The 24,949-nt window shown below is 44.8% G+C and overlaps 10 non-coding genes across 10 annotated transcripts; all 10 read left to right on the forward strand.

Annotated features, from left to right (window-relative positions):
• The first annotated feature begins 3,640 nt into the window (after positions 1–3,640).
• On the forward strand, positions 3,641–3,712 carry TRNAG-CCC (transfer RNA glycine (anticodon CCC)). Its single transcript has one exon. It is a non-coding gene; the product is annotated as a tRNA-Gly (tRNA).
• Positions 3,713–8,311: 4,599 nt separating this feature from the next.
• TRNAG-CCC (transfer RNA glycine (anticodon CCC)) lies at positions 8,312–8,383 on the forward strand. Its single transcript has one exon. It is a non-coding gene; the product is annotated as a tRNA-Gly (tRNA).
• Positions 8,384–9,899: 1,516 nt separating this feature from the next.
• On the forward strand, positions 9,900–9,971 carry TRNAG-CCC (transfer RNA glycine (anticodon CCC)). Its single transcript has one exon. It is a non-coding gene; the product is annotated as a tRNA-Gly (tRNA).
• A 1,528-nt stretch (positions 9,972–11,499) lies between these two features.
• Positions 11,500–11,571, forward strand: TRNAG-CCC (transfer RNA glycine (anticodon CCC)). The gene has a single exon. It is a non-coding gene; the product is annotated as a tRNA-Gly (tRNA).
• A 1,524-nt stretch (positions 11,572–13,095) lies between these two features.
• On the forward strand, positions 13,096–13,167 carry TRNAG-CCC (transfer RNA glycine (anticodon CCC)). The gene has a single exon. It is a non-coding gene; the product is annotated as a tRNA-Gly (tRNA).
• Positions 13,168–14,680: 1,513 nt separating this feature from the next.
• On the forward strand, positions 14,681–14,752 carry TRNAG-CCC (transfer RNA glycine (anticodon CCC)). Its single transcript has one exon. It is a non-coding gene; the product is annotated as a tRNA-Gly (tRNA).
• Positions 14,753–16,279: 1,527 nt separating this feature from the next.
• Positions 16,280–16,351, forward strand: TRNAG-CCC (transfer RNA glycine (anticodon CCC)). The gene has a single exon. It is a non-coding gene; the product is annotated as a tRNA-Gly (tRNA).
• A 1,527-nt stretch (positions 16,352–17,878) lies between these two features.
• TRNAG-CCC (transfer RNA glycine (anticodon CCC)) lies at positions 17,879–17,950 on the forward strand. The gene has a single exon. It is a non-coding gene; the product is annotated as a tRNA-Gly (tRNA).
• Positions 17,951–19,478: 1,528 nt separating this feature from the next.
• Positions 19,479–19,550, forward strand: TRNAG-CCC (transfer RNA glycine (anticodon CCC)). The gene has a single exon. It is a non-coding gene; the product is annotated as a tRNA-Gly (tRNA).
• Positions 19,551–24,264: 4,714 nt separating this feature from the next.
• TRNAG-CCC (transfer RNA glycine (anticodon CCC)) lies at positions 24,265–24,336 on the forward strand. The gene has a single exon. It is a non-coding gene; the product is annotated as a tRNA-Gly (tRNA).
• Positions 24,337–24,949: the final 613 nt, after the last annotated feature.

Below are 24,949 nucleotides of genomic sequence, written 5' to 3' on the forward strand. Positions count from 1 at the left end.
GTCTCTGCTGAAATACAAGAGAGTGATCGCCAAAGGATCAACCCCATACTTTGAAAGTAAAGATACCCAATTATTAGCATAAATGACTGGTGGGACCGTCACACGTTTTTCTGGGCATGCTTTGAATGTCATTCTTGCCTTTTCGTTCTGCTCTTATCATTCTCCTGGGCATTTCATGGAAGGCACTCTCTTTCTCTTCGCTGCTTTGCTTCCAATGCTGCCTAAATATGTTCATTTCCACTATTTGTACTACTGCTTTCCATTTCTTCTCTTCTGCACAGATTTGGCCTTGGTTTCAATCCCCAGTTTCTTACCCTCTACAATAAACTTTCTACTGCTTTTCATGTTGGTATCTAAACCAAATGCACCATTGAAACTGGTGCAAGATAGTCATTGAACTCGGGGTTGTAATCTTTAGAACCGAGAGCAACCACATCATAGGGCGTTGGTGGTATAGTGGTGAGCATAGCTGCTGCCCAAGCAGTTGACCCGGGTTCGATTCCCGGCCAATGCAGTGCAACTTTTTATATGTTCTCCAAGCAGGATTTGTTTTAATGCAACATGTCACAAAACGGAAATATCATGAACAGATTAAGCAGACGTTAAATTAAAAAAAAAATGAAATACTTAGGCAGGCATCTCGATCGCCCCATCTGCTACATTCATTGTCCTATTAGATGCTATTTTCCAAAAAGCAGAGTCACCACTCACATGTGCTGGTAATAAATATGTTGCGGGCGGTAGACAATGAAAGGGCTGAACCCCGACCAGACATTCTAACTCTAGCATCTCTATATTAAAAAGCATTTCTAGGCAATATCTAGCATGTGAATAAAAGTAGGCAAGAGCCACCGATGAATCTGGCAAAAGTCCCCAACGATTTTGTGCACACTTGTTCTCTCACCTGAATGCAGCGCCACCTTGTAGCCATCGGATGTAACTGCAGCTCACAAAATGTTATATCAGAGAGCAAGTTGAGAGGACTCCAAGAGGCAGATGTCCATGGAAAGAGCCTCTCACGACAGCAGGAAGGTTGGATATTTCAAGATGGCAACATTTCCTGTCCAACGTCCTCACGTCCCGAACGCTCCCAAATGCTCAAAAGCCTCACACCGGGCAAGCCCTCACCGGGTAGATCTCTGGCTCCCAGTTAAAATCAAATCCTGAGCATGCTAGCGCTAGGATCAAAGAGAGAGGAGAGGGTTAGAGAGCTGCTATCTTGGTAAAGGCCTGAAACTGCTAGTTCCCAAGAGGGTCTGCACTTTCAGTTATGACTGACTGTGAGACGAGAAGATGAAGATTTTCTGCACCCAGCATACATTGCAGCATGCTTAGGCAAATGAGGAGCGAGACCCACCAATCCCTTGCCACTTCGCTGAAAGCTCCTCCTCTGCATAAAGAGAACACTTTTACAAGGGAGCAGAGTGGCGCAGCGGAAGCGTGCTGCGCCCATAACCCAGAGGTCGATGGATCGAAACCATCCTCTGCTATAATATTTCTTGTTTTTTCTTCTGAGAACCAATCTGTCATTTCCACGCTACCAGCAAGGAAAAGCGCAGGCTTGTGCTAGCTATGTGAGAAAAGACTTCTCAACTATCTGTCTCTGCTGAAATACAAGCGAGTGATCGCCAAAGGATCAACCCCATACTTTGAAAGTAAAGATACCCAATTATAAGCATAAATGACTGGTGGGACCGTCACACGTTTTTCTGGGCCTGCTTTGAATGTCATTCTTGCCTTTTCGTTCTGCTCTTATCATTCTCCTGGGCATTTCATGGAAGGCACTCTCTTTCTCTTCGCTGCTTTGCTTCCAATGCTGCCTAAATATGTTCATTTCCACTATTTGTACTACTGCTTTCCATTTCTTCTCTTCTGCACAGATTTGGCCTTGGTTTCAATCCCCAGTTCCTTACCCTCTACAAGAAACTTTCTACTGCTTTTCATGTTGGTATCTAAACCAAATGCACCATTGAAACTGGTGCAAGATAGTCATTGAACTCGGGGTTGTAATCTTTAGAACCGAGAGCAACCACATCATAGGGCGTTGGTGGTATAGTGGTGAGCAGAGCTGCTTCCCAAGCAGTTGACCCGGGTTCGATTCCCGGCCAATGCAGTGCAAATTTTTATATGTTCTCCAAGCAGGATTTGTTTTAATGCAACATGTCACAAAACGGAAATATCATGAACAGATTAATCAGACGTTAAATTAAAAAAAAAATGAAATACTTAGGCAGGCATCTCGATCGCCCCATCTGCTACATTCATTGTCCTATTAGATGCTATTTTCCAAAAAGCAGAGTCACCACTCACATGTGCTGGTAATAAATATGTTGCGGGCGGTAGACAATGAAAGGGCTGAACCCCGACAAGACATTCTAACTCTAGCATCTCTATATTAAAAAACATTTCTAGGCAATATCTAGCATGTGAATAAAAGTAGGCAAGATCCACCGATGAATCTGGCAAAAGTCCCCAACGATTTTGTGCACACTTGTTCTCTCACCTGAATGCAGCGCCACCTTGTAGCCATCGGATGTAACTGCAGCTCACAAAATGTTATATCAGAGAGCAAGTTGAGAGGACTCCAAGAGGCAGATGTCCATGGAAAGAGCCTCTCACGACAGCAGGAAGGTTGGATATTTCAAGATGGCAACATTTCCTGTCCAACGTCCTCACGTCCCGAACGCTCCCAAACGCTCAAAAGCCTCACACCGGGCAAGCCCTCACCGGGTAGATCTCTGGCTCCCAGTTAAAATCAAATCCTGAGCATGCTAGCGCTAGGATCAAAGAGAGAGGAGAGGGTTAGAGAGCTGCTATCTTGGTAAAGGCCTGAAACTGCTAGTTCCCAAGAGGGTCTGCACTTTTAGTTATGACTGACTGTGAGACGAGAAGATGAAGATTTTCTGCACCCAGCATACATTGCAGCATGCTTAGGCAAATGAGGAGCGAGACCCACCAATCCCTCGCCACTTCGCTGAAAGCTCCTCCTCTGCATAAAGAGAACACTTTTACAAGGGAGCAGAGTGGCGCAGCGGAAGCGTGCTGGGCCCATAACCCAGAGGTCGATGGATCGAAACCATCCTCTGCTGTAATATTTCTTGTTTTTTCTTCTGAGAACCAATCTGTCATTTCCACGCTACCAGCAAGGAAAAGCGCAGGCTTGTGCTAGCTATGTGAGAAAAGACTTCTCAACTATCTGTCTCTGCTGAAATACAAGAGAGTGATCGCCAAAGGATCAACCCCATACTTTGAAAGTAAAGATACCCAATTATAAGCATAAATGACTGGTGGGACCGTCACACGTTTTTCTGGGCATGCTTTGAATGTCATTCTTGCCTTTTCGTTCTGCTCTTATCATTCTCCTGGGCATTTCATGGAAGGCACTCTCTTTCTCTTCGCTGCTTTGCTTCCAATGCTGCCTAAATATGTTCATTTCCACTATTTGTACTACTGCTTTCCATTTCTTCTCTTCTGCACAGATTTGGCCTTGGTTTCAATCCCCAGTTCCTTACCCTCTACAAGAAACTTTCTACTGCTTTTCATGTTGGTATCTAAACCAAATGCACCATTGAAACTGGTGCAAGATAGTCATTGAACTCGGGGTTGTAATCTTTAGAACCGAGAGCACCCACATCATAGGGCGTTGGTGGTATAGTGGTGAGCATAGCTGCTTCCCAAGCAGTTGACCCGGGTTCGATTCCCGGCCAATGCAGTGCAAATTTTTATATGTTCTCCAAGCAGGATTTGTTTTAATGCAACATGTCACAAAACGGAAATATCATGAACAGATTAATCAGACGTTAAATTAAAAAAAAATGAAATACTTAGGCAGGCATCTCGATCGCCCCATCTGCTACATTAATTGTCCTATTAGATGCTATTTTCCAAAAAGCAGAGTCACCACTCACATGTGCTGGTAATAAATATGTTGCGGGCGGTAGACAATGAAAGGGCTGAACCCCGACCAGACATTCTAACTCTAGCATCTCTATATTAAAAAGCATTTCTAGGCAATATCTAGCATGTGAATAAAAGTAGGCAAGATCCACCGATGAATCTGGCAAAAGTCCCCAACGATTTTGTGCACACTTGTTCTCTCACCTGAATGCAGCGCCACCTTGTAGCCATCGGATGTAACTGCAGCTCACAAAATGTTATATCAGAGAGCAAGTTGAGAGGACTCCAAGAGGCAGATGTCCATGGAAAGAGCCTCTCACGACAGCAGGAAGGTTGGATATTTCAAGATGGCAACATTTCCTGTCCAATGTCCTCACGTCCCGAACGCTCCCAAATGCTCAAAAGCCTCACACCGGGCAAGCCCTCATCGGGTAGATCTCTGGCTCCCAGTTAAAATCAAATCCTGAGCATGCTAGCGCTAGGATCAAAGAGAGAGGAGAGGGTTAGAGAGCTGCTATCTTGGTAAAGGCCTGAAACTGCTAGTTCCCAAGAGGGTCTGCACTTTCAGTTATGACTGACTGTGAGACGAGAAGATGAAGATTTTCTGCACCCAGCATACATTGCAGCATGCTTAGGCAAATGAGGAGCGAGACCCACCAATCCCTCGCCACTTCGTTGAAAGCTCCTCCTCTGCATAAAGAGAACACTTTTACAAGGGAGCAGAGTGGCGCAGCGGAAGCGTGCTGGGCCCATAACCCAGAGGTCGATGGATCGAAACCATCCTCTGCTATAATATTTCTTGTTTTTTCTTCTGAGAACCAATCTGTCATTTCCACGCTACCAGCAAGGAAAAGCGCAGGCTTGTGCTAGCTATGTGAGAAAAGACTTCTCAACTATCTGTCTCTGCTGAAATACAAGAGAGTGATCGCCAAAGGATCAACCCCATACTTTGAAAGTAAAGATACCCAATTATAAGCATAAATGACAGGTGGGACCGTCACACGTTTTTCTGGGCATGCTTTGAATGTCATTCTTGCCTTTTCGTTCTGCTCTTATCATTCTCCTGGGCATTTCATGGAAGGCACTCTCTTTCTCTTCGCTGCTTTGCTTCCAATGCTGCCTAAATATGTTCATTTCCACTATTTGTACTACTGCTTTCCATTTCTTCTCTTCTGCACAGATTTGGCCTTGGTTTCAATCCCCAGTTCCTTACCCTCTACAAGAAACTTTCTACTGCTTTTCATGTTGGTATCTAAACCAAATGCACCATTGAAACTGGTGCAAGATAGTCATTGAACTCGGGGTTGTAATCTTTAGAACCGAGAGCAACCACACCATAGGGCGTTGGTGGTATAGTGGTGAGCATAGCTGCTTCCCAAGCAATTGACCCGGGTTCGATTCCCGGCCAATGCAGTGCAAATTTTTATATGTTCTCCAAGCAGGATTTGTTTTAATGCAACATGTCACAAAACGGAAATATCATGAACAGATTAATCAGACGTTAAATTAAAAAAAAAATGAAATACTTAGGCAGGCATCTCGATCGCCCCATCTGCTACATTCATTGTCCTATTAGATGCTATTTTCCAAAAAGCAGAGTCACCACTCACATGTGCTGGTAATAAATATGTTGCGGGCGGTAGACAATGAAAGGGCTGAACCCCGACCAGACATTCTAACTCTAGCATCTCTATATTAAAAAGCATTTCTAGGCAATATCTAGCATGTGAATAAAAGTAGGCAAGATCCACCGATGAATCTGGCAAAAGTCCCCAACGATTTTGTGCACACTTGTTCTCTCACCTGAATGCAGCGCCACCTTGTAGCCATCGGATGTAACTGCAGCTCACAAAATGTTATATCAGAGAGCAAGTTGAGAGGACTCCAAGAGGCAGATGTCCATGGAAAGAGCCTCTCACGACAGCAGGAAGGTTGGATATTTCAAGATGGCAACATTTCCTGTCCAACGTCCTCACGTCCCGAACGCTCCCAAACGCTCAAAAGCCTCGCCCTCACCGGGTAGATCTCTGGCTCCCAGTTAAAATCAAATCCTGAGCATGCTAGCGCTAGGATCAAAGAGAGAGGAGAGGGTTAGAGAGCTGCTATCTTGGTAAAGGCCTGAAAATGCTAGTTCCCAAGAGGGTCTGCACTTTCAGTTATGACTGACTGTGAGACGAGAAGATGAAGATTTTCTGCACCCAGCATACATTGCAGCATGCTTAGGCAAATGAGGAGCGAGACCCACCAATCCCTCGCCACTTCGCTGAAAGCTCCTCCTCTGCATAAAGAGAACACTTTTACAAGGGAGCAGAGTGGCGCAGCGGAAGCGTGCTGGGCCCATAACCCAGAGGTCGATGGATTGAAACCATCCTCTGCTATAATATTTCTTGTTTTTTCTTCTGAGAACCAATCTGTCATTTCCACGCTACCAGCAAGGAAAAGCGCAGGCTTGTGCTAGCTATGTGAGAAAAGACTTCTCAACTATCTGTCTCTGCTGAAATACAAGAGAGTGATCGCCAAAGGATCAACCCCATACTTTGAAAGTAAAGATACCCAATTATAAGCATAAATGACTGGTGGGACCGTCACACGTTTTTCTGGGCATGCTTTGAATGTCATTCTTGCCTTTTCGTTCTGCTCTTATCATTCTCCTGGGCATTTCATGGAAGGCACTCTCTTTCTCTTCGCTGCTTTGCTTCCAATGCTGCCTAAATATGTTCATTTCCACTATTTGTACTACTGCTTTCCATTTCTTCTCTTCTGCACAGATTTGGAATTGGTTTCAATCCCCAGTTCCTTACCCTCTACAAGAAACTTTCTACTGCTTTTCATGTTGGTATCTAAACCAAATGCACCATTGAAACTGGTGCAAGATAGTCATTGAACTCGGGGTTGTATTCTTTAGAACCGAGAGCAACCACATCATAGGGCGTTGGTGGTATAGTGGTGAGCATAGCTGCTTCCCAAGCAGTTGACCCGGGTTCGATTCACGGCCAATGCAGTGCAAATTTTTATATGTTCTCCAAGCAGGATTTGTTTTAATGCAACATGTCACAAAACGGAAATATCATGAACAGATTAATCAGACGTTAAATTAAAAAAAAAATGAAATACTTAGGTAGGCATCTCGATCGCCCCATCTGCTACATTCATTGTCCTATTAGATGCTATTTTCCAAAAAGCAGAGTCACCACTCACATGTGCTGGTAATAAATATGTTGCGGGCGGTAGACAATGAAAGGGCTGAACCCCGACCAGACATTCTAACTCTAGCATCTCTATATTAAAAAGCATTTCTAGGCAATATCTAGCATGTGAATAAAAGTAGGCAAGATCCACCGATGAATCTGGCAAAAGTCCCCAACGATTTTGTGCACACTTGTTCTCTCACCTGAATGCAGCGCCACCTTGTAGCCATCGGTGGCAACATTTCCTGTCCAACGTCCTCACGTCCCGAACGCTCCCAAACGCTCAAAAGCCTCACACCGGGCAAGCCCTCACCGGGTAGATCTCTGGCTCCCAGTTAAAATCAAATCCTGAGCATGCTAGCGCTAGGATCAAAGAGAGAGGAGAGGGTTAGAGAGCTGCTATCTTGGTAAAGGCCTGAAACTGCTAGTTCCCAAGAGGGTCTGCACTTTCAGTTATGACTGACTGTGAGACGAGAAGATGAAGATTTTCTGCACCCAGCATACATTGCAGCATGCTTAGGCAAATGAGGAGCGAGACCCACCAATCCCTCGCCACTTCGCTGAAAGCTCCTCCTCTGCATAAAGAGAACACTTTTACAAGGGAGCAGAGTGGCGCAGCGGAAGCGTGCTGGGCCCATAACCCAGAGGTCGATGGATCGAAACCATCCTCTGCTATAATATTTCTTGTTTTTTCTTCTGAGAACCAATCTGTCATTTCCACGCTACCAGCAAGGAAAAGCGCAGGCTTGTGCTAGCTATGTGAGAAAAGACTTCTCAACTATCTGTCTCTGCTGAAATACAAGAGAGTGATCGCCAAAGGATCAACCCCATACTTTGAAAGTAAAGATACCCAATTATAAGCATAAATGACTGGTGGGACCGTCACACGTTTTTCTGGGCATGCTTTGAATGTCATTCTTGCCTTTTCGTTCTGCTCTTATCATTCTCCTGGGCATTTCATGGAAGGCACTCTCTTTCTCTTCGCTGCTTTGCTTCCAATGCTAGCTAAATATGTTCATTTCCACTATTTGTACTACTGCTTTCCATTTCTTCTCTTCTGCACAGATTTGGCCTTGGTTTCAATCCCCAGTTCCTTACCCTCTACAAGAAACTTTCTACTGCTTTTCATGTTGGTATCTAAACCAAATGCACCATTGAAACTGGTGCAAGATAGTCATTGAACTCGGGGTTGTAATCTTTAGAACCGAGAGCAACCACATCATAGGGCGTTGGTGGTATAGTGGTGAGCATAGCTGCTTCCCAAGCAGTTGACCCGGGTTCGATTCCCGGCCAATGCAGTCCAAATTTTTATATGTTCTCCAAGCAGGATTTGTTTTAATGCAACATGTCACAAAACGGAAATATCATGAACAGATTAATCAGACGTTAAATTAAAAAAAAAATGAAATACTTAGGCAGGCATCTCGATCGCCCCATCTGCTACATTCATTGTCCTATTAGATGCTATTTTCCAAAAAGCAGAGTCACCACTCACATGTGCTGGTAATAAATATGTTGCGGGCGGTAGACAATGAAAGGGCTGAACCCCGACCAGACATTCTAACTGTAGCATCTCTATATTAAAAAGCATTTCTAGGCAATATCTAGCATGTGAATAAAAGTAGGCAAGATCCACCGATGAATCTGGCAAAAGTCCCCAACGATTTTGTGCACACTTGTTCTCTCACCTGAATGCAGCGCCACCTTGTAGCCATCGGATGTAACTGCAGCTCACAAAATGTTATATCAGAGAGCAAGTTGAGAGGACTCCAAGAGGCAGATGTCCATGGAAAGAGCCTCTCACGACAGCAGGAAGGTTGGATATTTCAAGATGGCAACATTTCCTGTCCAACGTCCTCACGTCCCGAACGCTCCCAAACGCTCAAAAGCCTCGCCCTCACCGGGTAGATCTCTGGCTCCCAGTTAAAATCAAATCCTGAGCATGCTAGCGCTAGGATCAAAGAGAGAGGAGAGGGTTAGAGAGCTGCTATCTTGGTAAAGGCCTGAAACTGCTAGTTCCCAAGAGGGTCTGCACTTTCAGTTATGACTGACTGTGAGATGAGAAGATGAAGATTTTCTGCACCCAGCATACATTGCAGCATGCTTAGGCAAATGAGGAGCGAGACCCACCAATCCCTCGCCACTTCGCTGAAAGCTCCTCCTCTGCATAAAGAGAACACTTTTACAAGGGAGCAGAGTGGCGCAGCGGAAGCGTGCTGGGCCCATAACCCAGAGGTCGATGGATCGAAACCATCCTCTGCTATAATATTTCTTGTTTTTTCTTCTGAGAACCAATCTGTCATTTCCACGCTACCAGCAAGGAAAAGCGCAGGCTTGTGCTAGCTATGTGAGAAAAGACTTCTCAACTATCTGTCTCTGCTGAAATACAAGAGAGTGATCGCCAAAGGATCAACCCCATACTTTGAAAGTAAAGATACCCAATTATAAGCATAAATGACTGGTGGGACCGTCACACGTTTTTCTGGGCATGCTTTGAATGTCATTCTTGCCTTTTCGTTCTGCTCTTATCATTCTCCTGGGCATTTCATGGAAGGCACTCTCTTTCTCTTCGCTGCTTTGCTTCCAATGCTGCCTAAATATGTTCATTTCCACTATTTGTACTACTGCTTTCCATTTCTTCTCTTCTGCACAGATTTGGCCTTGGTTTCAATCCCCAGTTCCTTACCCTCTACAAGAAACTTTCTACTGCTTTTCATGTTGGTATCTAAACCAAATGCACCATTGAAACTGGTGCAAGATAGTCATTGAACTCGGGGTTGTAATCTTTAGAACCGAGAGCAACCACATCATAGGGCATTGGTGGTATAGTGGTGAGCATAGCTGCTTCCCAAGCAGTTGACCCGGGTTCGATTCCCGGCCAATGCAGTGCAAATTTTTATATGTTCTCCAAGCAGGATTTGTTTTAATGCAACATGTCACAAAACGGAAATATCATGAACAGATTAATCAGACGTTAAATTAAAAAAAAAAATGAAATACTTAGGCAGGCATCTCGATCGCCCCATCTGCTACATTCATTGTCCTATTAGATGCTATTTTCCAAAAAGCAGAGTCACCACTCACATGTGCTGGTAATAAATATGTTGCGGGCGGTAGACAATGAAAGGGCTGAACCCCGACCAGACATTCTAACTGTAGCATCTCTATATTAAAAAGCATTTCTAGGCAATATCTAGCATGTGAATAAAAGTAGGCAAGATCCACCGATGAATCTGGCAAAAGTCCCCAACGATTTTGTGCACACTTGTTCTCTCACCTGAATGCAGCGCCACCTTGTAGCCATCGGATGTAACTGCAGCTCACAAAATGTTATATCAGAGAGCAAGTTGAGAGGACTCCAAGAGGCAGATGTCCATGGAAAGAGCCTCTCACGACAGCAGGAAGGTTGGATATTTCAAGATGGCAACATTTCCTGTCCAACGTCCTCACGTCCCGAACGCTCCCAAACGCTCAAAAGCCTCACACCGGGCAAGCCCTCACCGGGTAGATCTCTGGCTCCCAGTTAAAATCAAATCCTGAGCATGCTAGCGCTAGGATCAAAGAGAGAGGAGAGGGTTAGAGAGCTGCTATCTTGGTAAAGGCCTGAAACTGCTAGTTCCCAAGAGGGTCTGCACTTTCAGTTATGACTGACTGTGAGACGAGAAGATGAAGATTTTCTGCACCCAGCATACATTGCAGCATGCTTAGGCAAATGAGGTGCGAGACCCACCAATCCCTCGCCACTTCGCTGAAAGCTCCTCCTCTGCATAAAGAGAACACTTTTACAAGGGAGCAGAGTGGCGCAGCGGAAGCGTGCTGGGCCCATAACCCAGAGGTCGATGGATCGAAACCATCCTCTGCTATAATATTTCTTGTTTTTTCTTCTGAGAACCAATCTGTCATTTCCACGCTACCAGCAAGGAAAAGCGCAGGCTTGTGCTAGCTATGTGAGAAAAGACTTCTCAACTATCTGTCTCTGCTGAAATACAAGAGAGTGATCGCCAAAGGATCAACCCCATACTTTGAAAGTAAAGATACCCAATTATAAGCATAAATGACTGGTGGGACCGTCACACGTTTTTCTGGGCATGCTTTGAATGTCATTCTTGCCTTTTCGTTCTGCTCTTATCATTCTCCTGGGCATTTCATGGAAGGCACTCTCTTTCTCTTCGCTGCTTTGCTTCCAATGCTGCCTAAATATGTTCATTTCCACTATTTGTACTACTGCTTTCCATTTCTTCTCTTCTGCACAGATTTGGCCTTGGTTTCAATCCCCAGTTCCTTACCCTCTACAAGAAACTTTCTACTGCTTTTCATGTTGGTATCTAAACCAAATGCACCATTGAAACTGGTGCAAGATAGTCATTGAACTCGGGGTTGTAATCTTTAGAACCGAGAGCAACCACATCATAGGGCGTTGGTGGTATAGTGGTGAGCATAGCTGCTTCCCAAGCAGTTGACCCGGGTTCGATTCCCGGCCAATGCAGTGCAAATTTTTATATGTTCTCCAAGCAGGATTTGTTTTAATGCAACATGTCACAAAACGGAAATATCATGAACAGATTAATCAGACGTTAAATTAAAAAAAAAATGAAATACTTAGGCAGGCATCTCGATCGCCCCATCTGCTACATTCATTGTCCTATTAGATGCTATTTTCCAAAAAGCAGAGTCCCCACTCACATGTGCTGGTAATAAATATGTTGCGGGCGGTAGACAATAAAAGGGCTGAACCCCGACCAGACATTCTAACTCTAGCATCTCTATATTAAAAAGCATTTCTAGGCAATATCTAGCATGTGAATAAAAGTAGGCAAGATCCACCGATGAATCTGGCAAAAGTCCCCAACGATTTTGTGCACACTTGTTCTCTCACCTGAATGCAGCGCCACCTTGTAGCCATCGGATGTAACTGCAGCTCACAAAATGTTATATCAGAGAGCAAGTTGAGAGGACTCCAAGAGGCAGATGTCCATGGAAAGAGCCTCTCACGACAGCAGGAAGGTTGGATATTTCAAGATGGCAACATTTCCTGTCCAACGTCCTCACGTCCCGAACGCTCCCAAACGCTCAAAAGCCTCACACCGGGCAAGCCCTCACCGGGTAGATCTCTGGCTCCCAGTTAAAATCAAATCCTGAGCATGCTAGCGCTAGGATCAAAGAGAGAGGAGAGGGTTAGAGAGCTGCTATCTTGGTAAAGGCCTGAAACTGCTAGTTCCCAAGAGGGTCTGCACTTTCAGTTATGACTGACTGTGAGACGAGAAGATGAAGATTTTCTGCACCCAGCATACATTGCAGCATGCTTAGGCAAATGAGGAGCGAGACCCACCAATCCCTCGCCACTTCGCTGAAAGCTCCTCCTCTGCATAAAGAGAACACTTTTACAAGGGAGCAGAGTGGCGCAGCGGAAGCGTGCTGCGCCCATAACCCAGAGGTCGATGGATCGAAACCATCCTCTGCTATATTTCTTGTTTTTTCTTCTGAGAACCAATCTGTCATTTCCACGCTACCAGCAAGGAAAAGCGCAGGCTTGTGCTAGCTATGTGAGAAAAGACTTCTCAACTATCTGTCTCTGCTGAAATACAAGAGAGTGATCGCCAAAGGATCAACCCCATACTTTGAAAGTAAAGATACCCAATTATAAGCATAAATGACTGGTGGGACCGTCACACGTTTTTCTGGGCATGCTTTGAATGTCATTCTTGCCTTTTCGTTCTGCTCTTATCATTCTCCTGGGCATTTCATGGAAGGCACTCTCTTTCTCTTCGCTGCTTTGCTTCCAATGCTGCCTAAATATGTTCATTTCCACTATTTGTACTACTGCTTTCCATTTCTTCTCTTCTGCACAGATTTGGCCTTGGTTTCAATCCCCAGTTCCTTACCCTCTACAAGAAACTTTCTACTGCTTTTCATGTTGGTATCTAAACCAAATGCACCATTGAAACTGGTGCAAGATAGTCATTGAACTCGGGGTTGTAATCTTTAGAACCGAGAGCAACCACATCATAGGGCGTTGGTGGTATAGTGGTGAGCATAGCTGCTTCCCAAGCAGTTGACCCGGGTTCGATTCCCGGCCAATGCAGTGCAAATTTTTATATGTTCTCCAAGCAGGATTTGTTTTAATGCAACATGTCACAAAACGGAAATATCATGAACAGATTAATCAGACGTTAAATTAAAAAAAAAATGAAATACTTAGGCAGGCATCTCGATCGCCCCATCTGCTACATTCATTGTCCTATTAGATGCTATTTTCCAAAAAGCAGAGTCCCCACTCACATGTGCTGCTAATAAATATGTTGCGGGCGGTAGACAATAAAAGGGCTGAACCCCGACCAGACATTCTAACTCTAGCATCTCTATATTAAAAAGCATTTCTAGGCAATATCTAGCATGTGAATAAAAGTAGGCAAGATCCACCGATGAATCTGGCAAAAGTCCCCAACGATTTTGTGCACACTTGTTCTCTCACCTGAATGCAGCGCCACCTTGTAGCCATCGGATGTAACTGCAGCTCACAAAATGTTATATCAGAGAGCAAGTTGAGAGGACTCCAAGAGGCAGATGTCCATGGAAAGAGCCTCTCACGACAGCAGGAAGGTTGGATATTTCAAGATGGCAACATTTCCTGTCCAACGTCCTCACGTCCCGAACGCTCCCAAACGCTCAAAAGCCTCGCCCTCACCGGGTAGATCTCTGGCTCCCAGTTAAAATCAAATCCTGAGCATGCTAGCGCTAGGATCAAAGAGAGAGGAGAGGGTTAGAGAGCTGCTATCTTGGTAAAGGCCTGAAACTGCTAGTTCCCAAGAGGGTCTGCACTTTCAGTTATGACTGACTGTGAGACGAGAAGATGAAGATTTTCTGCACCCAGCATACATTGCAGCATGCTTAGGCAAATGAGGAGCGAGACCCACCAATCCCTCGCCACTTCGCTGAAAGCTCCTCCTCTGCATAAAGAGAACACTTTTACAAGGGAGCAGAGTGGCGCAGCGGAAGCGTGCTGCGCCCATAACCCAGAGGTCGATGGATCGAAACCATCCTCTGCTATATTTCTTGTTTTTTCTTCTGAGAACCAATCTGTCATTTCCACGCTACCAGCAAGGAAAAGCGCAGGCTTGTGCTAGCTATGTGAGAAAAGACTTCTCAACTATCTGTCTCTGCTGAAATACAAGCGAGTGATCGCCAAAGGATCAACCCCATACTTTGAAAGTAAAGATACCCAATTATAAGCATAAATGACTGGTGGGACCGTCACACGTTTTTCTGGGCCTGCTTTGAATGTCATTCTTGCCTTTTCGTTCTGCTCTTATCATTCTCCTGGGCATTTCATGGAAGGCACTCTCTTTCTCTTCGCTGCTTTGCTTCCAATGCTGCCTAAATATGTTCATTTCCACTATTTGTACTACTGCTTTCCATTTCTTCTCTTCTGCACAGATTTGGCCTTGGTTCCAATCCCCAGTTCCTTACCCTCTACAAGAAACTTTCTACTGCTTTTCATGTTGGTATCTAAACCAAATGCACCATTGAAACTGGTGCAAGATAGTCATTGAACTCGGGGTTGTAATCTTTAGAACCGAGAGCAACCACATCATAGGGCGTTGGTGGTATAGTGGTGAGCATAGCTGCTTCCCAAGCAGTTGACCCGGGTTCGATTCCCGGCCAATGCAGTGCAAATTTTTATATGTTCTCCAAGCAGGATTTGTTTTAATGCAACATGTCACAAAACGGAAATATCATGAACAGATTAATCAGACGTTAAATTAAAAAAAAAATGAAATACTTAGGCAGGCATCTCGATCGCCCCATCTGCTAAATTCATTGTCCTATTAGATGCTATTTTCCAAAAAGCAGAGTCACCACTCACATGTGCTGGTAATAAATATGTTGCGGGCGGTAGACAATGAAAGGGCTGAACCCCGACCAGACATTCTAACTCTAGCATCTCTATATTAAAAAGCATTTCTAGGCAATATCTATCATGTGAATAAAAGTAGGCAAGATCCACCGATGAATCTGGCAAAAGTCCCCAACGATTTTGTGCACACTTGTTCTCTCACCTGAATGCAGCGCCACCTTGTAGCCATCGGATGTAACTGCAGCTCACAAAATGTTATATCAGAGAGCAAGTTGAGAGGACTCCAAGAGGCAGATGTCCATGGAAAGAGCCTCTCACGACAGCAGGAAGGTTGGATATTTCAAGATGGCAACATTTCCTGTCCAATGTCCTCACGTCCCGAACGCTCCCAAACGCTCAAAAGCCTCACACCGGGCAAGCCCTCACCGGGTAGATCTCTGGCTCCCAGTTAAAATCACAACCTGAGCATGCTAGCGCTAGGATCAAAGAGAGAGGAGAGGGTTAGAGAGCTGCTATCTTGGTAAAGGCCTGAAACTGCTAGTTCCCAAGAGGGTCTGCACTTTCAGTTATGACTGACTGTGAGACGAGAAGATGAAGATTTTCTGCACCCAGCATACATTGCAGCATGCTTAGGCAAATGAGGAGCGAGACCCACCAATCCCTCGCCACTTCGCTGAAAGCTCCTCCTCTGCATAAAGAGAACACTTTTACAAGGGAGCAGAGTGGCGCAGCGGAAGCGTGCTGAGCCCATAACCCAGAGGTCGATGGATCGAAACCATCCTCTGCTATAACATTTCTTGTTTTTTCTTCTGAGAACCAATCTGTCATTTCCACGCTACCAGCAAGGAAAAGCGCAGGCTTGTGCTAGCTATGTGAGAAAAGACTTCTCAACTATCTGTCTCTGCTGAAATACAAGAGAGTGATCGTCAAAGGATCAACCCCATACTTTGAAAGTAAAGATACCCAATTATAAGCATAAATGACTGGTGGGACCGTCACACGTTTTTCTGGGCATGCTTTGAATGTCATTCTTGCCTTTTCGTTCTGCTCTTATCATTCTCCTGGGCATTTCATGGAAGGCACTCTCTTTCTCTTCGCTGCTTTGCTTCCAATGCTGCCTAAATATGTTCATTTCCACTATTTGTACTACTGCTTTCCATTTCTTCTCTTCTGCACAGATTTGGCCTTGGTTTCAATCCCCAGTTCCTTACCCTCTACAAGAAACTTTCTACTGCTTTTCATGATGGTATCTAAACCAAATGCACCATTGAAACTGGTGCAAGATAGTCATTGAACTCGGGGTTGTAATCTTTAGAACCGAGAGCAACCACATCATAGGGCGTTGGTGGTATAGTGGTGAGCATAGCTGCTTCCCAAGCAGTTGACCCGGGTTCGATTCCCGGCCAATGCAGTGCAAATTTTTATATGTTCTCCAAGCAGGATTTGTTTTAATGCAACATGTCACAAAACGGAAATATCATGAACAGATTAATCAGACGTTAAATTAAAAAAAAAATGAAATACTTAGGCAGGCATCTCGATCGCCCCATCTGCTACATTCATTGTCCTATTAGATGCTATTTTCCAAAAAGCAGAGTCACCACTCACATGTGCTGGTAATAAATATGTTGCGGGCGGTAGACAATGAAAGGGCTGAACCCCGACCAGAAATTCTAACTCTAGCATCTCTATATTAAAAAGCATTTCTAGGCAATATCTAGCATGTGAATAAAAGTAGGCAAGATCCACCGATGAATCTGGCAAAAGTCCCCAACGATTTTGTGCACACTTGTTCTCTCACCTGAATGCAGCGCCACCTTGTAGCCATCGGATGTAACTGCAGCTCACAAAATGTTATATCAGAGAGCAAGTTGAGAGGACTCCAAGAGGCAGATGTCCATGGAAAGAGCCTCTCACGACAGCAGGAAGGTTGGATATTTCAAGATGGCAACATTTCCTGTCCAACGTCCTCACGTCCCGAACGCTCCCAAACGCTCAAAAGCCTCACACCGGGCAAGCCCTCACCGGGTAGATCTCTGGCTCCCAGTTAAAATCAAATCCTGAGCATGCTAGCGCTAGGATCAAAGAGAGAGGAGAGGGTTAGAGAGCTGCTATCTTGGTAAAGGCCTGAAACTGCTAGTTCCCAAGAGGGTCTGCACTTTCAGTTATGACTGACTGTGAGACGAGAAGATGAAGATTTTCTGCACCCAGCATACATTGCAGCATGCTTAGGCAAATGAGGAGCGAGACCCACCAATCCCTCGCCACTTCGCTGAAAGCTCCTCCTCTGCATAAAGAGAACACTTTTACAAGGGAGCAGAGTGGCGCAGCGGAAGCGTGCTGGGCCCATAACCCAGAGGTCGATGGATCGAAACCATCCTCTGCTATAATATTTCTTGTTTTTTCTTCTGAGAACCAATCTGTCATTTCCACGCTACCAGCAATGAAAAGCGCAGGCTTGTGCTAGCTATGTGAGAAAAGACTTCTCAACTATCTGTCTCTGCTGAAATACAAGAGAGTGATCGCCAAAGGATCAACCCCATACTTTGAAAGTAAAGATACCCAATTATAAGCATAAATGACTGGTGGGACCGTCACACGTTTTTCTGGGCATGCTTTGAATGTCATTCTTGCCTTTTCGTTCTGCTCTTATCATTCTCCTGGGCATTTCATGGAAGGCACTCTCTTTCTCTTCGCTGCTTTGCTTCCAATGCTGCCTAAATATGTTCATTTCCACTATTTGTACTACTGCTTTCCATTTCTTCTCTTCTGCACAGATTTGGCCTTGGTTTCAATCCCCAGTTCCTTACCCTCTACAAGAAACTTTCTACTGCTTTTCATGTTGGTATCTAAACCAAATGCACCATTGAAACTGGTGCAAGATAGTCATTGAACTCGGGGTTGTAATCTTTAGAACCGAGAGCAACCACATCATAGGGCGTTGGTGGTATAGTGGTGAGCATAGCTGCTTCCCAAGCAGTTGACCCGGGTTCGATTCCCGGCCAATGCAGTGCAAATTTTTATATGTTCTCCAAGCAGGATTTGTTTTAATGCAACATGTCACAAAACAGAAATATCATGAACAGATTAAGCAGACGTTAAATTAAAAAAATAAATGAAATACTTAGGCAGGCATCTCGATCGCCCCATCTGCTACATTCATTGTCCTATTAGATGCTATTTTCCAAAAATCAGAGTCACCACTCACATGTGCTGGTAATAAATATGTTGCGGGCGGTAGACAATAAAAGGGCTGAACCCCGACCAGACATTCTAACTCTAGCATCTCTATATTAAAAAGCATTTCTAGGCAATATCTAGCATGTGAATAAAAGTAGGCAAGATCCATCGATGAATCTGGCAAAAGTCCCCAACGATTTTGTGCACACTTGTTCTCTCACCTGAATGCAGCGCCACCTTGTAGCCATCGGATGTAATTGCAGCTCACAAAATTTTATATCAGAGAGCAAGTTGAGAGGACTCCAAGAGGCAGATGTCCATGGAAAGAGCCTCTCACGACAGCAGGAAGGTTGGATATTTCAAGATGGCAACATTTCCTGTCCAACGTCCTCACGTCCCGAACGCTCGCAAACGCTCAAAAGCCTCACACCGGGCAAGCCCTCACCGGGTAGATCTCTGGCTCCCAGTTAAAATCAAATCCTGAGCATGCTAGCGCTAGGATCAAAGAGAGAGGAGAGGGTTAGAGAGCTGCTATCTTGGTAAAGGCCTGAAACTGCTAGTTCCCAAGAGGGTCTGCACTTTCAGTTATGACTGACTGTGAGACGAGAAGATGAAGATTTTCTGCACCCAGCATACATTGCAGCATGCTTAGGCAAATGAGGAGCGAGACCCACCAATCCCTCGCCACTTCGCTGAAAGCTCCTCCTCTGCATAAAGAGAACACTTTTACAAGGGAGCAGAGTGGCGCAGCGGAAGCGTGCTGGGCCCATAACCCAGAGGTCGATGGATCAAAAGCATCCTCTGCTATAATATTTCTTGTTTTTTCTTCTGAGAACCAATCTGTCATTTCCACGCTACCAGCAAGGAAAAGCGCAGGCTTGTGCTAGCTATGTGAGAAAAGACTTCTCAACTATCTGTCTCTGCTGAAATACAAGAGAGTGATCGCCAAAGGATCAACCCCATACTTTGAAAGTAAAGATACCCAATTATAAGCATAAATGACTGGTGGGACCGTCACACGTTTTTCTGGGCATGCTTTGAATGTCATTCTTGCCTTTTCGTTCTGCTCTTATCATTCTCCTGGGCATTTCATGGAAGGCACTCTCTTTCTCTTCGCTGCTTTGCTTCCAATGCTGCCTAAATATGTTCATTTCCACTATTTGTACTACTGCTTTCCATTTCTTCTCTTCTGCACAGATTTGGCCTTGGTTTCAATCCCCAGTTCCTTACCCTCTACAAGAAACTTTCTACTGCTTTTCATGTTGGTATCTAAACCAAATGCACCATTGAAACTGGTGCAAGATAGTCATTGAACTCGGGGTTGTAATCTTTAGAACCGAGAGCAACCACATCATAGGGCGTTGGTGGTATAGTGGTGAGCATAGCTGCTTCCCAAGCAGTTGACCCGGGTTCGATTCCCGGCCAATGCAGTGCAAATTTTTATATGTTCTCCAAGCAGGATTTGTTTTAATGCAACATGTCACAAAACGGAAATATCATGAACAGATTAATCAGACGTTAAATTAAAAAAAAAATGAAATACTTAGGCAGGCATCTCGATCGCCCCATCTGCTACATTCATTGTCCTATTAGATGCTATTTTCCAAAAAGCAGAGTCACCACTCACATGTGCTGGTAATAAATATGTTGCGGGCGGTAGACAATGAAAGGGCTGAACCCCGACCAGACATTCTAACTCTAGCATCTCTATATTAAAAAGCATTTCTAGGCAATATCTAGCATGTGAATAAAAGTAGGCAAGATCCATCGATGAATCTGGCAAAAGTCCCCAACGATTTTGTGCACACTTGTTCTCTCACCTGAATGCAGCGCCACCTTGTAGCCATCGGATGTAACTGCAGCTCACAAAATGTTATATCAGAGAGCAAGTTGAGAGGACTCCAAGAGGCAGATGTCCATGGAAAGAGCCTCTCACGACAGCAGGAAGGTTGGATATTTCAAGATGGCAACATTTCCTGTCCAACGTCCTCACGTCCCGAACGCTCCCAAACGCTCAAAAGCCTCGCCCTCACCGGGTAGATCTCTGGCTCCCAGTTAAAATCAAATCCTGAGCATGCTAGCGCTAGGATCAAAGAGAGAGGAGAGGGTTAGAGAGCTGCTATCTTGGTAAAGGCCTGAAACTGCTAGTTCCCAAGAGGGTCTGCACTTTCAGTTATGACTGACTGTGAGACGAGAAGATGAAGATTTTCTGCACCCAGCATACATTGCAGCATGCTTAGGCAAATGAGGAGCGAGACCCACCAATCCCTCGGCACTTTGCTGAAAGCTCCTCCTCTGCATAAAGAGAACACTTTTACAAGGGAGCAGAGTGGCGCAGCGGAAGCGTGCTGGGCCCATAACCCAGAGGTCGATGGATCGAAAGCATCCTCTGCTATAATATTTCTTGTTTTTTCTTCTGAGAACCAATCTGTCATTTCCACGCTACCAGCAAGGAAAAGCGCAGGCTTGTGCTAGCTATGTGAGAAAAGACTTCTCAACTATCTGTCTCTGCTGAAATACAAGAGAGTGATCGCCAAAGGATCAACCCCATACTTTGAAAGTAAAGATACCCAATTATAAGCATAAATGACTGGTGGGACCGTCACACGTTTTTCTGGGCATGCTTTGAATGTCATTCTTGCCTTTTCGTTCTGCTCTTATCATTCTCCTGGGCATTTCAGGGAAGGCACTCTCTTTCTCTTCGCTGCTTTGCTTCCAATGCTGCCTAAATATGTTCATTTCCACTATTTGTACTACTGCTTTCCATTTCTTCTCTTCTGCACAGATTTGGCCTTGGTTTCAATCCCCAGTTTCTTACCCTCTACAAAAAACTTTCTACTGCTTTTCATGTTGGTATCTAAACCAAATGCACCATTGAAACTGGTGCAAGATAGTCATTGAACTCGGGGTTGTAATCTTTAGAACCGAGAGCAACCACATCATAGGGCGTTGGTGGTATAGTGGTGAGCATAGCTGCTGCCCAAGCAGTTGACCCGGGTTCGATTCCCGGCCAATGCAGTGCAAATTTTTATATGTTCTCCAAGCAGGATTTGTTTTAATGCAACATGTCACAAAACGGAAATATCATGAACAGATTAAGCAGACGTTAAATTAAAAAAAAAATGAAATACTTAGGCAGGCATCTCGATCGCCCCATCTGCTACATTCATTGTCCTATTAGATGCTATTTTCCAAAAAGCAGAGTCACCACTCACATGTGCTGGTAATAAATATGTTGCGGGCGGTAGACAATGAAAGGGCTGAACCCCGACCAGACATTCTAACTCTAGCATCTCTATATTAAAAAGCATTTCTAGGCAATATCTAGTATGTGAATAAAAGTAGGCAAGATCCACCGATGAATCTGGCAAAAGTCCCCAACGATTTTGTGCACACTTGTTCTCTCACCTGAATGCAGCGCCACCTTGTAGCCATCGGATGTAACTGCAGCTCACAAAATGTTATATCAGAGAGCAAGTTGAGAGGACTCCAAGAGGCAGATGTCCATGGAAAGAGCCTCTCACGACAGCAGGAAGGTTGGATATTTCAAGATGGCAACATTTCCTGTCCAATGTCCTCACGTCCCGAACGCTCCCAAACGCTCAAAAGCCTCACACCGGTCAAGCCCTCACCGGGTAGATCTCTGGCTCCCAGTTAAAATCAAATCCTGAGCATGCTAGCGCTAGGATCAAAGAGAGAGGAGAGGGTTAGAGAGCTGCTATCTTGGTAAAGGCCTGAAACTGCTAGTTCCCAAGAGGGTCTGCACTTTCAGTTATGACTGACTGTGAGACGAGAAGATGAAGATTTTCTGCACCCAGCATACATTGCAGCATGCTTAGGCAAATGAGGAGCGAAACCCACCAATCCCTCGCCACTTCGCTGAAAGCTCCTCCTCTGCATAAAGAGAACACTTTTACAAGGGAGCAGAGTGGCGCAGCGGAAGCGTGCTGGGCCCATAACCCAGAGGTCGATGGATCGAAAGCATCCTCTGCTATAATGTTTCTTGTTTTTTCTTCTGAGAACCAATCTGTCATTTCCACGCTACCAGCAAGGAAAAGCGCAGGCTTGTGCTAGCTATGTGAGAAAAGACTTCTCAACTATCTGTCTCTGCTGAAATACAAGAGAGTGATCGCCAAAGGATCAACCCCATACTTTGAAAGTAAAGATACCCAATTATAAGCATAAATGACTGGTGGGACCGTCACACGTTTTTCTGGGCATGCTTTGAATGTCATTCTTGCCTTTTCGTTCTGCTCTTATCATTCTCCTGGGCATTTCATGGAAGGCACTCTCTTTCTCTTCGCTGCTTTGCTTCCAATGCTGCCTAAATATGTTAATTTCCACTATTTGTACTACTGCTTTCCATTTCTTCTCTTCTGCACAGATTTGGCCTTGGTTTCAATCCCCAGTTTCTTACCCTCTACAAGAAAGTTTCTACTGCTTTTCATGTTGGTATCTAAACCAAATGCACCATTGAAACTGGTGCAAGATAGTCATTGAACTCGGGGTTGTAATCTTTAGAACCGAGAGCAACCACATCATAGGGCGTTGGTGGTATAGTGGTGAGCATAGCTGCTGTCCAAGCAGTTGACCCGGGTTCGATTCCCGGCCAATGCAGTGTAAATTTTTATATGTTCTCCAAGCAGGATTTGTTTTAATGCAACATGTCACAAAACGGAAATATCATGAACAGATTAATCAGACGTTAAATTTAAAAAAAAATGAAATACTTAGGCAGGCATCTCGATCGCCCCATCTGCTAAATTCATTGTCCTATTAGATGCTATTTTCCAAAAAGCAGAGTCACCACTCACATGTGCTGGTAATAAATATGTTGCGGGCGGTAGACAATGAAAGGGCTGAACCCCGACCAGACATTCTAACTCTAGCATCTCTATATTAAAAAGCATTTCTAGGCAATATCTAGCATGTGAATAAAAGTAGGCAAGATCCACCGATGAATCTGGCAAAAGTCCCCAACGATTTTGTGCACACTTGTTCTCTCACCTGAATGCAGCGCCACCTTGTAGCCATCGGATGTAACTGCAGCTCACAAAATGTTATATCAGAGAGCAAGTTGAGAGGACTCCAAGAGGCAGATGTCCATGGAAAGAGCCTCTCACGACAGCAGGAAGGTTGGATATTTCAAGATGGCAACATTTCCTGTCCAATGTCCTCACGTCCCGAACGCTCCCAAACGCTCAAAAGCCTCACACCGGGCAAGCCCTCACCGGGTAGATCTCTGGCTCCCAGTTAAAATCACAACCTGAGCATGCTAGCGCTAGGATCAAAGAGAGAGGAGAGGGTTAGAGAGCTGCTATCTTGGTAAAGGCCTGAAACTGCTAGTTCCCAAGAGGGTCTGCACTTTCAGTTATGACTGACTGTGAGACGAGAAGATGAAGATTTTCTGCACCCAGCATACATTGCAGCATGCTTAGGCAAATGAGGAGCGAGACCCACCAATCCCTCGCCACTTCGCTGAAAGCTCCTCCTCTGCATAAAGAGAACACTTTTACAAGGGAGCAGAGTGGCGCAGCGGAAGCGTGCTGAGCCCATAACCCAGAGGTCGATGGATCGAAACCATCCTCTGCTATAACATTTCTTGTTTTTTCTTCTGAGAACCAATCTGTCATTTCCACGCTACCAGCAAGGAAAAGCGCAGGCTTGTGCTAGCTATGTGAGAAAAGACTTCTCAACTATCTGTCTCTGCTGAAATACAAGAGAGTGATCGTCAAAGGATCAACCCCATACTTTGAAAGTAAAGATACCCAATTATAAGCATAAATGACTGGTGGGACCGTCACACGTTTTTCTGGGCATGCTTTGAATGTCATTCTTGCCTTTTCGTTCTGCTCTTATCATTCTCCTGGGCATTTCATGGAAGGCACTCTCTTTCTCTTCGCTGCTTTGCTTCCAATGCTGCCTAAATATGTTCATTTCCACTATTTGTACTACTGCTTTCCATTTCTTCTCTTCTGCACAGATTTGGCCTTGGTTTCAATCCCCAGTTCCTTACCCTCTACAAGAAACTTTCTACTGCTTTTCATGATGGTATCTAAACCAAATGCACCATTGAAACTGGTGCAAGATAGTCATTGAACTCGGGGTTGTAATCTTTAGAACCGAGAGCAACCACATCATAGGGCGTTGGTGGTATAGTGGTGAGCATAGCTGCTTCCCAAGCAGTTGACCCGGGTTCGATTCCCGGCCAATGCAGTGCAAATTTTTATATGTTCTCCAAGCAGGATTTGTTTTAATGCAACATGTCACAAAACGGAAATATCATGAACAGATTAATCAGACGTTAAATTAAAAAAAAAATGAAATACTTAGGCAGGCATCTCGATCGCCCCATCTGCTACATTCATTGTCCTATTAGATGCTATTTTCCAAAAAGCAGAGTCACCACTCACATGTGCTGGTAATAAATATGTTGCGGGCGGTAGACAATGAAAGGGCTGAACCCCGACCAGAAATTCTAACTCTAGCATCTCTATATTAAAAAGCATTTCTAGGCAATATCTAGCATGTGAATAAAAGTAGGCAAGATCCACCGATGAATCTGGCAAAAGTCCCCAACGATTTTGTGCACACTTGTTCTCTCACCTGAATGCAGCGCCACCTTGTAGCCATCGGATGTAACTGCAGCTCACAAAATGTTATATCAGAGAGCAAGTTGAGAGGACTCCAAGAGGCAGATGTCCATGGAAAGAGCCTCTCACGACAGCAGGAAGGTTGGATATTTCAAGATGGCAACATTTCCTGTCCAACGTCCTCACGTCCCGAACGCTCCCAAACGCTCAAAAGCCTCACACCGGGCAAGCCCTCA

This window comes from Triturus cristatus, chromosome 11, assembly GCF_964204655.1.
Source record: "Triturus cristatus chromosome 11, aTriCri1.1, whole genome shotgun sequence".
NCBI lineage: Eukaryota > Metazoa > Chordata > Amphibia > Caudata > Salamandridae > Triturus > Triturus cristatus.